General features: G+C 35.7%; 1 pseudogene; it reads right to left on the bottom strand.

The window, feature by feature from the left end:
- Positions 1–551: 551 nt before the first annotated feature.
- LOC148584899 (uncharacterized) lies at positions 552–2,313 on the bottom strand (annotated as a pseudogene).
- Positions 2,314–16,033: the final 13,720 nt, after the last annotated feature.

The raw sequence follows: 16,033 nt of genomic DNA, 5'->3' as shown, positions 1-16,033 counted from the left end.
TTTAAGAAAGAAAAGGGTTAGAGTATACACTCAGTCCTAACTCGTTGCTTAGGGAAATCTATAGCTTAAGGAGTATACACCCATGCCTTTAGGTTGACAAACATTAGATATACATGACATGATCAAAACATTGGCATATTGATATATTATTTAAATATAATTAGTGGTGGATATCAAAGCCCTACCTTTTTATTATTATTAACTCAAATCCAATCTTTGTTTTAGTTTACTGTTGGAATTAATTTTAAGCAAAATTTAGCAATCCTCATGGGAATGACTCCGTACTTGCACCCTATACTACGATGTTGACCTTGTGCACTTGTGGGTAAAACATACAATTATTTGCTATTAATTTAGGTAGGTATTTCTAACAACAATGATGAAAGTCCATGAAAGCTTCTGATGTCATGTAGGGACTTGGGAATAGGCCAGCTGGTGATTGCCTCAATTTTTCTTGGATCCATCATGATTCTTTCCTTAAAAACAACATAGCCTAAGAACACTAGGCTATCTGTGAAGAAACGATACTTCTTCAAGTTGACATACAACTTCTACTCTCGTAGAGTTTGAAAGACTTGTTGAAGGTGCTCCAAATGATGTTCTGGAGATTTGCTATAAACTAAGATATCATCAAAGTAAACAACAACATATTTTCCCATAAAAGGTTTAAAAACATGATTCATGAGACGCATAAATGTACTAGGAGCATTAAAGAGTCCAAATGGCATGGCCATCCATTCATAAAGACCATGTCTATTTTTAAAAGTTGTCTTCCATTCATCACCATCTCTCATGCGAATTTGATGGTATCTACCACGAAGATCCAAGTTGGAGAAGATTGTGGCTCCATGAAGCTGATCAAGGAGATCATCTAGCTGCGGAATGGGAAAGCGATACCTGATGGTGATCTTGTTCACAACCCTACTATCGATGCACATACACCAAGAACCATCCTTCTTTGGTACTAGAAGTGCTGGAACAGCACAAGGACTCATGCTTTCTCTCACAAGGCCTTTGGTGATCAATTTATCAACTTGTCTTTGCAACTCTTCATGCTCTCTTGGATTCATTTGATAGGATGCCTTGTTAGGTAGAACGGAACCTGGAACAAGGTCAATGTGGTGTTGTATGTCTCTCATGGGGGGAAGACCCAGTGGAAGCTCTTACGGAATAACATCAAGAAATTTCTCAAGAACTGATTGTAAGATAAGAGGAATTTCAATTGGGTCATTTTTCAACTACCACTAGAGCATACCCTTCCCCACATTCTGTTAAAGCTCTCTCAACTTCACATATAGAAAGTAGATTATTACCCTTCCCTTTAGAAGGTTTAGGTGTAGTCAACATTCTTAATGGAGCTAAGGTAATTTTGGTCCCATCTTTTTCAAAAGAATAAGTGTTTTTGAAACCATCATGAAAAGTTCTTCTATCAAACTGCCATGGTCTACCAAGCAATATATGACATGCATCCATAGGAACAACATCACGCAAAACTTCATCTTTGTAATTCTTCCCAATAGAGAATTGAACTAAGCATTTCTTTGTTACCTGGATATCATTGCCCTTTTTAAGCCATTGAAGATTGTAAGGATGGGAATGAGGTTCTATTTTTAGGTTGAGTTTCTCCACCATGGTTGTAGACACCACATTCTCACAACTTCCCCCATCAATGATGACATTACACACCTTGCCACTAGAGATGCACTTGGTGTGGAAAATGTTGTTCCGAAGCCAATCTTCTTCTACGTAGGTGGATTTCAAGATCCTGTGAATTACAAGAAATTCCCCTTGATCCGCATATGTCAAGTCTTCCTCAGACTCTTCATCAACTGGTTCATCCTCATCATCTTCCAAGTCTTCCTCAACAAGTGAGATTATCTTGCGATTTGGACAATCAGAAGGAATATGTCCAAAACCATGACATTTAAAGCATTTTCTACCTGAGTTAGAAGGATTGGAGCGATTTGAACCTACTGGACCTTCATTCTTGGCTAGTTGTTTGGCTTCACTCTTGGCTGGTTTGGCAGCTGCATTCTTCGGATATGGAGTGGTCTTGGCAGTAGAACTACTCCCCCGGTTGGTAATTCCTCCTTGATTGAAAGGTCAATAGGTACTCATGCGCCCTTCCTTCAATTGTCTCTCCACCTTGAGTGCTAGCTTACAAACATTATTGTAAGTCCAATACGGCTGTAACTAAACAACATTACCAAGTTCGAAACGTAACCCTCCAAGGTAACGGGCTACCATTTGCTCTTCCAGTTCTATAATATCGCAACGCATCATAGAGTGATCAAATTCTGTTGTGTACTCCATAGAGAGTTTGTTTTGCCAAAAGTTGTGGAACTTAAGAAAAGCATCTTGCCTATAATGATCCGGCAACTACTTCTTCTTAAGAGACTTCTTGATCTTTGTCCACGTCACAATACGACTTTTCCTTTCACATTCCCGCTGTTTCTTAAGGTGCTCCCACCAAATAGAAGCATGCTTTCTCAACTTGATGGCAACAAGCTTCACATTGTGGTGTTCTGGAACATCTTTGTAATCAAAGATTCACTCAATGGTGTTAAGCCAATCAATGAATTCATCAGGCTGCATTCTTCCTTCAAATTCTGGAATGTCAACCTTGGCATCGTAATGGCGTTGGACACCATGAAGTCTTAGGTTTCGAGGATGAGGTGGAGTGCTATCACTTGAGGTGTGACTATGAGCTTGGTGAAATGGATTAACACTCTCTCCATCATCGCTAGAAACTCCATCCTCCGAGTCATGATGAGAGGCATCATGTTCAAAGGCTTCAAAATGTTGTAAACGTTCTTGGAGCTGCTAGACTTGTCTCCTCAAGTTGTCCATTTTGATATCTCGTGGGTCTCTTTCTGGAGCTGCTAGGGGTTGGTTAGCCTGAGCACAACGACCATGAACAGCCATAGAAATCAAGACTTGAGCAACCTTTGCGTTGATACCAATTTGATACTGGACAGAAATGGAGATAGAAAACAAGTACACAAATTCACACTCAAATGACAGATAGAATTTCACCACCCAAGAGATGACACCAAAGGGATATAGAACATCACCATCCAAAGGATTATAACAAGGGATACAGAACTAGAACACCCAATACACTAAGGCTCACACCAAAGCGATACAAAGATACAAGGAGAACTCTTATCTCAAAAGCCGAACGCTGGTTTTTTAACACAATACTCTAGTCTAACCTACACTTGTACACACAAGTATTACATAAGCTTAGAACAACCCTGTAAGCATAGGATAAGCATCTAATGAAGTTAAACAAGTAATAATGGTAGAAAACAATCATTAATTTGTGGGGCAGCAGACAAGGGGACAAACAGCCTCCTTAATGCATATTCCCGAGAAGGCTGACCACTCCACTTCAAACGGTCTTAACTTTTGGCATGCGACTCCAAATGATCTTAAACCTTTTTAGTTGGAAAGATAACATTCTAAACTTTGTTATGCCGAATTCCCATTTAAATTAATAGGCAAATACTTGGTATGTTTTACTCGCAAGTGCACAAGATCAAATGATAGTATCGTAGGCAAATATGAGATCATTCCTACCAGGATTGGTAAATTATGTTTATAAGTAATTTCCTATTTAATTAATATATAAAACTCAATTGTCACAATTGAATTAAAATAAATAAATAAAATAAAAGATAAACTAAAAGTAAAAAGGATTAGGGTTTTGATATCCACCACTAATCAGACTAATTAAGATAACAATATGCCAATGAGCCAATCATACCGGTATATTTAATGTTTGCCAACCTAAAGGTATGGGTGTATTCTCCTTAAGCTATAGATTTTCCTAAGCAACGAATTAGGCATGGGTGTATACTCTAATTCTTTTCTTTCTTAAAGGATTTGGCATGGGTGTATACTAAGCTGTTCTTTAAGAAATCATAAATCTGTGGAAATAGACAAACACATGAGGCCTAGGGCTTGGGTGTATACTCCCGATTCCTCATGTTGATTAACCCAAGAACACGGTGTGGATTTCTTTTGTTACTCTTATTAAACCCAGGACTCGGTCATCCAAATTGATTTAATTAACTAGTCCATGTCACATGCATATGTTGATCAGGCAAACATATATGAGGAATTCAATAAAACATGAATTAATCAAGTTAAATACACCAAAATATAATTGTAGTAAACGTGCCAATATTGAAATCCTAAAAAGACATGATTATGGCTTCAATTTAGCCCCAATTAAAATATAAACTTCATAACAAAAATAAAAGGCGGAAGAGAAGAAGAATCCAAACTCCTCTTGATCTAGCCTTCAGTTCATTTCTAGAGCTTGTGCCTGTTTCTCCACACTTTTCCTAGAAGTTAAAATGTATATTTATAGGCCTAAAGAAATCCTAGAACCCCTAGTAAACCTAGCAAATTCGTAGGGTTTAGTCCTATTACAAGTGGGACTTGGAATACCCTAATATGGAAGGAAATGGAATTTTGGCCACAGTTGACTTTCTTTTCACGCACGGATGCACTCGATCGCAGCCGTGTGTGCTCAATCGCATAATTGCGATCAATCTCTAGTGTTGGGCGCTCGATCGAGGGTGCGATCGAGGATGCTACTTGTGCGCACGCCTTGCGCTCGTCTGATCCTTTTGCTTGTAGTGTGCTTGCTTGCAGGTGCCCTGCGATCGATCGCACTACTAGAGCCTCCAGCTTTTCCCAAATTTGCTCTTTAAGCCCAATACTTCCAAATTTGCTTCTTTTTCTTCCAAAGGCCTACAAAAACACAGAAAATACAAAAAGGAAATAAAATGGCATAAACTAACAACACTAAGGAATTAACACATATAAGTTTAAGGGCTAAAATATGAATATTTTGGCACTTAACATACCCCCAAACTTACATATTGCTAGTCCCTTAGCAATACGATACTAAAAACTAAACGGAAAAAACATAAAACAAAAAGATAAATCCATCTTTCGTAGGATGTACGATTGCGTTTAGCATATGCAACAAGCCTTTTAAACCCCTAGGAATTCCCTAGTGGACAAATGATGTCTCGTGAGGGTTTTTCAGGAATGTTACCCATAAGCATCATGCACAAGTTCATATTATTCCAAAAATTTAAGTATCACTCAAAACCATGATTTTCATTCATTAGCAAGCTTAAAAGATAAACTTCATCTTCACAATGAATTGGAATTTTAAAGTCTAATCACTTACAAAAGACAGGTTAAGGCATCACAAGTTTGAAACAGTGTAAAGTGAACTAGCACACAAATATGAAGCTTCCAATTATTTCTAATGTGCAATGTCTCAATATCTCAAAGTTCACTAAAATCCTCATTAGAATGAATAACTATGGCATAACTTTCTTTCTTTTTTTTTTTCTTCTTGGTCAGGCTGTGCAATGTTTAGTTCCCTTAAACTTTCTAATTGACCCATGTAACGAGTGTTAAGTCAATGACTCCCAAACCATATGGTTTTAAGGCATTAGGTGTAAAACACCCCTAAGGACTTACTAACTCGAGTAAAAAATTCTACAAAACCAAACTAACCATGACATTAACCAAATCAAAATTCTTCACCTTTTGACGTGAAACTCAATGCTTTGAGGTAAGAGGTCCAGTTACTTAATGAAAAGCTTATCAATGATCATTTTTCTTTTTTCTTTTTTTGATTATATTTTTTTTCCACAGACACACACGCACACACACACACACACACACACACACACACACACACATATATATATATATATATATATATATATATGCACCAAAGTATCCATCTAATAGATCATCCAGTTTCATCCAAGACATAGAAACACACACATCAGACTTCATGTCATACCCCACAATTTATGTGCTAATGTGCTTGTGTAGATCAGATCGAACATGTGAATTCTTAACTGTCCTAAGCAAGTAACCAAACTGAAAAACTCAATTATCAGATCATGTGTTCAAAATTTTAAGCTCACCATTGAAATCAAATCACAATTCTTAAGATCAACAAAAATTTTAAGACAAATATGAACATGCATATTTTCAAAAATATAGGGACAAAGTGTGTGTAAAGTGTCTCCCATACCCCCAAACTTAAATTACACATTGTCCCCAATGTGTCTATAACATGGAAAAAATTTGCCCGGGATATGGACGAAATTGTCTGGACTAGCATGGCTCATAGCACACCCCCAAACTTGAATTGAAACACACTTGTCCTCGGGAGATGAGAAAACTGGTTGGACAAAGGTATGGCTCGTAGCATACCCCCAAACTTGAATGTAGGAACACTTGTTCTTAGAATAAATAAATGAAACTCCAACCAAATACCAGTCAAGTGCAACACATTGTTGTATAAAAATAAGCAAAGAATTTGAATTGGACAACAATAAAAATAAAAATAAAACCTGGAAGGAGATCATGTATCCTAGCCTGATGGAGGACTCAAGTGCATAGAGCAAGCGTCATATGGAATGATAGCTAAATTCTGAGATTGACGACCCTGCATAAAAAATAAAAATAAAAAAAGAAAAAGAAAAAAGAAACCAATCATATTTGAAAATTACAGTAGCTTCAGTACTACTGGATGGAGGTGCGCTCGATCACAGGGGACATGCGGTCGATCGCAGTGGTACACTTTATTCCTCTAATTGGGTGCTCTGTCGCATTGCTGCAAACTAGAAATACAACATCTTAGTACTGCTGTCTGGCAATGGTGCGGTCGATCGCTAAGAATTTGCGCTCGATCGCACTGCCACATGGTAGCTCAAAGTTACGAACATAAAACAGAGAAAAATTAAAACCACAAAATAAATAAATAAATAATAATAATAATAATAATAATAAAAACTAACAAAATTTAAAAACAGAAACAGAAAACAAAAGGCAACATAAAAGAAAACAGAAAACAAAAACAAAAACAAAAAAAATAAATAAATAAAAATAACAAAATAAAATAAAAATGAAAAATAAAAGCAAAATTAAAATCAGTAGCTTCAGTACTGCTGTCTGGCTGTGCACTCGATCGTAGTGCACTTGCGCTCGATCGCACAGCTCCCTTCGATCTTCCTAGAATGGGCGCTCAAGCGTACTGTCGCAAAGCATAAGCATATAGGGCTCACAGGCAGCAATGCGCTCGATCGCAGTGATACTACGCTCGATCGCACTGCAGCAAATTAAATCAGATTTGCGGACAGAAACAGAAACTAAAAACAAAACATAAAAATTAAACAACAATAAACTAAACAAAACAAAATAAAAAAAAAAAAACAAAAAACAAATAAACAAACAAACAAACAAACAAAATTAAAAACTAAACAAAATAGAGAGAGAAAAAAAAAATAAATAAATAAAAGAAACTAAATTAAATTAAAGGAAAAAAATTTCTAAACAAAATTTAACACAATCCCCGGCAACGGCGCCAAAAACTTGTTGAGCCAAATACCCACCTAAATTAATAGGCAAATACTTGGTAAGTTTTACTCGCAAGTGCACAAGATCAAACGATAGTATAGCAGGCAAATACGCACGAGTATTGGTAAATTATGTTTATAAGTAATTTCCTATTTAATTAATATATAAAACTCAATTGTCACGATTGAGTTAAAATAATGAAATAATATAAAAGATAAACTAAAACAAAAAAGGATTAGGGTTTTGATATCCACCACTAATCAGACTAATTAAGATAACAATATGCCAATGTGCTAATCATACTGGTATATTTAATGTTTGCCAACCAAAGGGCATGGGTGTATACTCCTTAAGCTATAGATTTCCCTAAGCAACGAATTAGGCATGGGTGTATACTCTAATTCTTTTATTTTTTAAGGGATTTAGCATGGATGTATACTAAGTTGTTCTTTAAGAAAGCATAAATCTGTGGAAATCGACAAACACATGAGCCTAGGGCATGGGTGTATACTCCCGGTTCCCCATGTTGATTAACCCAAGAACCTGGTGTGGATTTCTTTTGTTACTCTTATTAAACCCAGGACTCGGTCATCCAAATTGATTTAATTAACTAGTCCATACCACATGCATATGTTGATCAGGCAAACACATATGAGGAATTCAATAAAGTAGGAATTAATCAAGTCAAATACACCAAAATATAATTGTAGCAAAGGCGCCAATATTGAAATCCTAAGAAGACATGATTAGGGCTTCAATTTAGCCCCAATTAAAATATAAATTACATAACAAAAAGAAAAGGTGGAAGAGAAGAAAAACCCAAACTCCTCTTGATCTAACCTTCAGTTCCTTTCCAGAGCTTGTGCCTCTTTCTCCACACACTTTTCCTAGAAGCTAAAAGGTCTATTTATAGGCCTAAAGAAATCCTAGAACCCTTAGTAAACCTAAAAAATTCGTAGGGTTTAGTCCTATTACAAGTGGAACTTGGAATACCCTTATATGGAAAGAAAGAGAATTATGGCCGCAGCTGACTTGCTCTCACGCATGGGTGTGCTCGATCGCATAACTGCGATCGATCTCTGGTGTTGGGCGCTTGATTGCGGGTGCGATCGAGGATGCTGCTTGTGCGCACGAGCGCACGCCTTGTGCTCGTCTGATCCTTTTGCTTGTAGTGCGCTCGATCGCAGGTGCCATGCGATCGTTCGCACTAACAAAGCCTCTAGCTTTTCCCAAATTTTCTCTTTAAGCCCAATACTTCTAGATTTGTTTCATTTTCTTCCAAAGGCCTACAAAAACACAAAAAATACAAAAATAAAATAAAATGGCATAAACTAACAACACTATGTAATTAACACATATAAGTTTAAGGGCTAAAATACGAATATTTTGGCACTTAACTAACTTCAAGTTAGACCTAGACACCTGTTCAAAATGATGAAGTAATGGACGGCTATGATGTTTTTGAACTCACTAGAACTCTCTAGACTGCATCAAGATTTCTTCAATATGGGCCTTGGCATTCTATTGGGCTTGTGGACTTATTTGGACTGAAGCTTGGGAAATTGTTAATGGACTCTTGTTGTACACACCTGTGTCATAATGTTCCCCAAATTACCATTTTTTAAACATTGTCAATATCCACCCCAAGGGTAGCAAAAAGATAAAATACCTTATATATTTTTGAATATGATAAAAATATTCCTATAAATTTGAAAAAAAAAATTAATTAATATTTTAAAAACCAAAAAAAAAAAAAAAAATTTATTTTTTAAAAAAAGGAAAAAAAATTTATTTTTAAAACGAAAATTTTTATTTTTTTTTAAACAAGATTTTTTATTTTAAAAGTTTATAAAATAAAAATAAAAACAAAAAAATTTCAACTTTTATTTAAAAAAAAATTAAAATTTTTAATTTTTTAATTTTTTTCTTGTAAAAAGGAATTTTTTTTTTTTTTTTTTTTTTTTTTTTTTTTTTATATTTGGCCGACCGTTGGATTTTATTTTATTTTATTTTTTCAGTTTTAGGTTTTTTCTAGAAGTATTAGTGTTTTATTTTTTATTTTTTTATTTTACTAAGGGTAGTTTCGTTATTGGGAGAACATTGACAATGTTTTGGTAGTTTTGAGAGGACATTGTTAGAATTGAAAGTTTGGTGGGAACATTGTCAATTAAGTGGTAGTTTGAGAGGGTATGTGGACTTTCCCTTTTCTTTTAATACTGTAAATTTCTATTTTTCAAAAGAATATATAAAGAAAAAAGAAAAGTGTCGCATGAACCAAAACATGCAACAAATGGAAAAAACGCTTAATTTGTGTCAAATCATAAGAAATTTCCATATATAATTCTTGGCATGCTTTTTTATTTTTATTTTTTACTAATTAAAAAAGGTAAGTAGGAGAGACCAATTGTAGCTATTTTACCTGGACTTAACCTTAGTAGCACCTGCCCACTGGGAGCCGCACATGAGGGGCTTAGACGACAGGTAATGTAGGCGATCTCTCAAGTCTAGCTAAGTCATAGCCTGACTTAGTTACATCAGAGCATCAGTGGGACTTAAGGCAACTGATACTAATAGGATTGGAGATTTCCATTTAGAAAGTCAAACTCTCACCCTAGTCTTGGCTTGCTTATTCTGCCACCTATACGTACGTATTTTGTAGAAAATTTCTGTCCATTCCTTTTTACTTATATACATATATACATTTTATGGGAGTGGCCAATTTCGTATTCTCCCATTGTCTCCTCTTTTTTAAAGATGAAAGATGTGGACTAAAAAAAAAAAAAAAAAGTCAAAGGTAGAGCATCATTTAGATACCGAAGTGCATCTAACCATCACCATACTATATTTGGCTTACGCAGTGCAAGTGTTGAATCATTTTATGGACAAGCCACGCATATTTCATTTAGATGCAACACATAGAGCGTCATGGTATATCAAGTAGTCTCTAGGACAAGGAGTTTTCCTATCACCCACAAGCAATATTCAATTACACGCATTTTGTGATGCAAATTGGGCACGATACAAAGACACTCGATGCTTAGTTACTATTACACAAACAAACGATAAAATGAAAATGCTCCTAAGGTGTGTTACAAAGTCACTTTCCTTAAGAAAATATTTGCCCCCACCAAAATTGGTATGCAATTGGGTTACAACAAATTTTTCTCTAGGATACAATGGAGCACAGAAACTTATATTATTTTAACTACGTTCTCCATAAACGAAATTAAAACCCGAAAGTACCCTCAGATTTTCTATCCCAATCAAAGACAAGAAAAAATAGATATTCAAATTTTAAAATTCAGATAAGGATATAAAGAGAATTGAATTATCAGAGACTAGTTAATTATCTCTAAAAACTTGTCACATAATTTCAAATTTCAAAAATTTGAATTTTCGTAATGTAAACTATTATTCAACTGCTGTGAACTACTAATCCAAACAGCCCATGCCATGTGCGTGTGCGTCTGGTGCTTAGCACCACACTATAACATACACTAGAGTGTACCCTAGCATAGCTCATTTAATAGCTTAAGTTTGTTGGGCCTTATAAATGCCAACAAACTCTTCTATCTTTCCAATGTGGGATAATGTTCATTCAATGCTCTTTAAAACCTTCAATTTAAAATATTCCCAAGACACAAAATAATATCACTCTCTCCATATATATATATATTTATTTATTTATTTTAAAAATATTTCAACAATCCCCCACCATTTTCAAAATCAAAGTAACTCGAGTAGAATAGGAAAACTCATGCATAAATGAAGGTGTCTTGAGGACTTGAATCTTCACTTAGTGATAATATGTTAAACCTAATCAGAATAACGTGGTAGATAAACTTTCAACCAGCTATCCTATTTAAGTAACCGGACATACCTCACACATGCTTTCTTTTCTCGTTCGGTATTTTCTTTTTAAGCCGACATGTGGATTGGCCTTGTTTCTATATCCTGGTTTCATGAGTGCTTTAGAGACAGACCCTAGTCTCAATGAAGGTGGCACCACCTCCGACACTCATATAGGTAGGCTCATTAGAAGTGTCCTGTAGCAAATACACTTCAACAAAACTATGTTATACGCCTATTAAGAGCATAACACACAACCTCTTCTATAACATTACAGGTTCCAAATGCCTTAAACCAATATGCCTTGATTTTCCATTATAGATATGACTATAAGCTCGTGACAGAGTAGCCTGACTATCACAATGTAGTGATATAGGAGACATAGGTTTAGGCCATATAGGAATTTCTATTAATAAATTCCTCAACCATTTTACTTCTTTGCTACAAGAAGTCAATGCGACAAACTCAGCTGCCATGGTAGAGTTTGTTTCTTAGAACCCCTAGGAGATAGCCCTCCACCAAGGGTGAAAATCCACCTACTGGTTGATTTGCGATCATCATTATCCGTGATCCAACTAGTATCTGTATATCCTTCAAATACTGTTGTGCCAAATACTATCTAAATTAATAGATAATATTTAGTACGTTTTAATTCGCAAGTACATAAGATCAAAACAATAGTATAATGCAGCAAGTACAAGATTGATCCCACGGAGATTGTTGATTTTATTTAGAATTAATTAAAATATCAAAGTTGTCACGAAATTGATATTGATATGTTGAAAAGAAATAAAGATAAATAAAAGGTAAGGCTTTGATATCCACCACTAATCATGCTCAAATAATAAAATAATATGCCAATGCTTTAATCATATTATGAGTACTTAATGTTTGCCAACCGAAGGGCATGGGTGTATACTCATTAAGCTATTGCCTTCCCTAAACAATGAGTTAGGCATGGGTATATACTCTAACTCTTTCTTTCTTAAAGAATTTAGCATGGGTGTATACTAAGTTGTTCTTTAAGAAAGCATAAATCTATGAAAATCGACAAACACACGGAACCTAGGGCATGGGTGTATATTCCCGGTTTTCCATGTTGATTAACCCAAAAACTCGGGGTGAGATTCTTTTGTTACTCTATTAAACCTAGGACTCGATCATCCAAATTAATTTAATTAACTAATCCATACCACATGCATATGTTGATCAAACAAACGCATATGAGAAATTCAATAAAACAGGAATTAATCAAGTTAAGCATCACAATATGATTATCACAAAGGCGCCAATATTGAAATATTAAATAAACATAATTAGGACTTCAATCTAGCCCTACTAAGTAGTTTAGTTACACATAATAATAAATAAAGGGAAAAGAAAGAACCGAGAATCGCTCCTAGAAGTAGCCTCCATATTCCCCTCTCCAAAGTTGTGTCTAAAGATCCCATTTCTAAGAGGCTTAGAGGTCTATTTATAAGTTTAAGAATACTCTAGAAAACCTAGAAACCCTCGTAAAATCATAGGGTTTAGTCCTAGTGCAACTAGGACTAGAAAAACCCTAATATGGAAAGCAATATAAGTCTGGCCGCAGCTTCTAGAATTCTTCAGCGCTCGATCGCAGCCCGTGTGCACTCGATCGCACGAGTGCGATCGATCGTGTATCTTCTGCGCTCGATTGCAGATGCAATCGAGTCTTCTCTTGTGCGCATGAGCACACGCCTTGCTCTTCACAGCTGGACCTCTCTGGAAGTGTGCTCGATTACAGGTCCCTTGCGATCGATCGTACTACCAGAATGCTTTTTCTTGCTTCAAATCTTCTAGCTTTTTTCCAATTTTGTCCTTTAAGCCCGATACTTCCAGGAATGCTTTCTTTTCTTCCAAAAACCTATAAAACAAAGAAAATACAAAAAGAAAATAAAATAGCATAAACTAACAAAACTAAGGAATTAACAAATATAAGTTAAGGGCTAAAATATGAATATTTTGGCACTTATCAAATACCGTAAAATATCCATTGTACAATATACCATAATCTGTGGTCATTGTTAAATATTTAAGAATCCTGTGTACAACACTCCAATGAATACGACTAGGGTTATTAGTATATCTACTCATTTTACCCATTGCATATGCAATGTCAGGTCTAGTGCATGTCATTGCATTCGTCAAACAACCAATAACTCTAGCATATTCCAATTGATCTACTACTCACCAGTATTTGGATACAATTTCATGCTAGCATCAAAAGGTGTACTCACAGGTTTACAATCAAATTGATTAAACCTTTTAAGAACCTTTTCAACATAATTTGATTAATTAAGAATTAATCCATTCTCATTTCTTATAATTCTAATATCAAGAATTACATCAGCAATACCCAAGTCTTTCATGTCAAAGCTGGAAGACAAGAATATCTTGGTATTTTCAATGCTCTCACAATCAGTCCCAAAAATCAACTTGTCATCAACGTATAAACATATAATGACCCCTTGATTTTTATATAACTTACTATATACACACTTATCAAAATCATGGATTTTAAATCCATTTGCAATCACAACTTTATCAAACTTTTCATGCCACTGTTTGGGAGCTTGTTTAAGACCATAGAGGGATATAACCAATTTACAAACTTTTCGTTCTTGATTAGGCAAAACAAATCCCTCAGGTTGATGCATATAAATCTCTTCTTCTAGCTCATCATTTAAAAACGCAGTTTTAACATCCATTTGATGAATTTCAAAATTATAAATGGATGCTAATGCAATTAATGTTCTAATGGTAGCAATCCTAGCAACAGGAGCATGAGTATCAAAATAATCCAAACCTTTTTTTTTTTTTTTGTTTAAAACCTTTAGCTACTAACCTTGCTTTGAATTTTTCTATGGTTTCTTCTACCTTCAATTTTCTCTTAAAAATCCATTTACAACCAATAGGTATGGAACTAGGGGGTAAATCTACTAGTATCCTCCCATTATAGAATCTGAAAGAACAATGAGGATCATGTTCTACCCCTAAATTGCCAAATAAATAAAATATGGAACTAAGCCATTCATCAAACACATAGCATGCACAATGGAATTAAAGCAACCTTAAATGCAAAGCAACTTATATAAGGAAAATAAATAGCTATGCTTAAGATTAAATCAACACAACAATAAAGAACATCCGCACAACCACAACACAAGATTTGTTGACGAAGTGGAAAACCCTTTGAACCCATCAAAGGGAAAACCCATTTCGGGGCAGCCAAACCCAGAAAATCACTATATGAAGATTCACAGTTACAGACCTCCCAGCTTGAGCAAAAGTGGTGAAGCATGGAGCGACAAACCTCCCAGCTTGTCTCTATCGTGACCACCTTCATGCAGCGCATCTCCTTACCGACCATTTTGTTAGACTTATTTGCGGTTGAGTGATGTGTATGGTGTGGTTTGAAATCAAAAACAAAAACTCCAAATGGTGAAAAGCTTCAAGCTTTTTAGGAACTCCACTTGGTGCAAAAGTGGTGAAGCATGGAAAAAGGCTTCACAACCATCAAGAGGGGGAAAGCAAAGATGGCTTCCAACCTAATCCCTCTTGGATCAACATAAAGAGATAATCCACCTTCTCTAGTGACTCTCCCTTATTATTTTCGTTCTTGGAGGTCTAACCTTCTCAAATGGGCCTCATTTTCTTTATATACAAAGAGAAATGGCAAACTTGTCATAAAGCTGAAAAGTCATTTGGAGAGCCAAAACTAGTCTGGGTATTTTGGACATAAATTCTTCATCCGAGCTCCAAATGATGTACACTCAACCTCTCTAGAAAGCTATTTCCCAGATATACAACTTTACCTCGAATGAGTATCTTCAAATTCAGACGTTTGCCAAGTCAAAAATGGTTCTAAACTTTTTGCAGAAATTAGCTGTGTCCTAACGAGATGCAAACCCATTATGATGGGAATTTGGAAGTGACTCCCTGTTTTCTCATCACGTATCCCATTATGACGCCCAAATGACCTAATCACTTCCAAGTAATGCCCAATGGATGTCCGGGTGATGTCCAAGTACCGAAACAATGTAGAACACTTTTGTAAACACATCCAATGCTTTTTTAAGAGCAATGGGAAGATAAATCAAGGAAGAAAACCAAGATACCATGGAAACTATACCTCACGTCTTGATGTGCATCCAATGGAGACAAAATCCTTTTTCTCGTCTTAACGGGAAATGAACTGGGTCATGACGTGGAGAGTAAAATCAACTCAGCCTTGTTATGAGTTCGTCTTGACGAGGCATCTAACGAGGAACCAGGGAGTTCCTTCTATAGTTCCGTCACATTTCCGTCCCGACACCTATCTGACGAGAAAGCCAAGAGCTCTTCACTGTGTCCCATCATAAGCCCGTCTTGACGTGCCATATGACGCATAGGCTGAGGCAATTCTCGAAGTCCCGTCACGAGCCTGTTATGACGCCCCATCTGAATTGAAGATAGGGAGCACTACCAAACATCCAATCACCCCAACGCTTGAGGAAGAATGAAAAATTACAAATATCATTAAATAAGGACAAAATACACCTAACAGAATCCATCTCATCATTTATCACTTCTTTCCAAAATGCAGAATCTTGTGATTTCATAGCCTTTTCATACGTCAAAAAATCTGAATCTATATTAGGTGAGATCATCTTTTGTTTACAAGATGAATCTTTAGATCCTTCAACCAAATATACAATGAAATCTGGTCCAAAAGATTTTTCTTTTCTCATTCTTTTACTCCTTATTTCAAAGG

Source organism: Corylus avellana, chromosome 6 (assembly GCF_965113065.1).
Source record: "Corylus avellana chromosome 6, dhCorAvel1.hap1.2, whole genome shotgun sequence".
NCBI lineage: Eukaryota > Viridiplantae > Streptophyta > Magnoliopsida > Fagales > Betulaceae > Corylus > Corylus avellana.
This window is presented reverse-complemented; position numbering and strand designations above follow the sequence as displayed.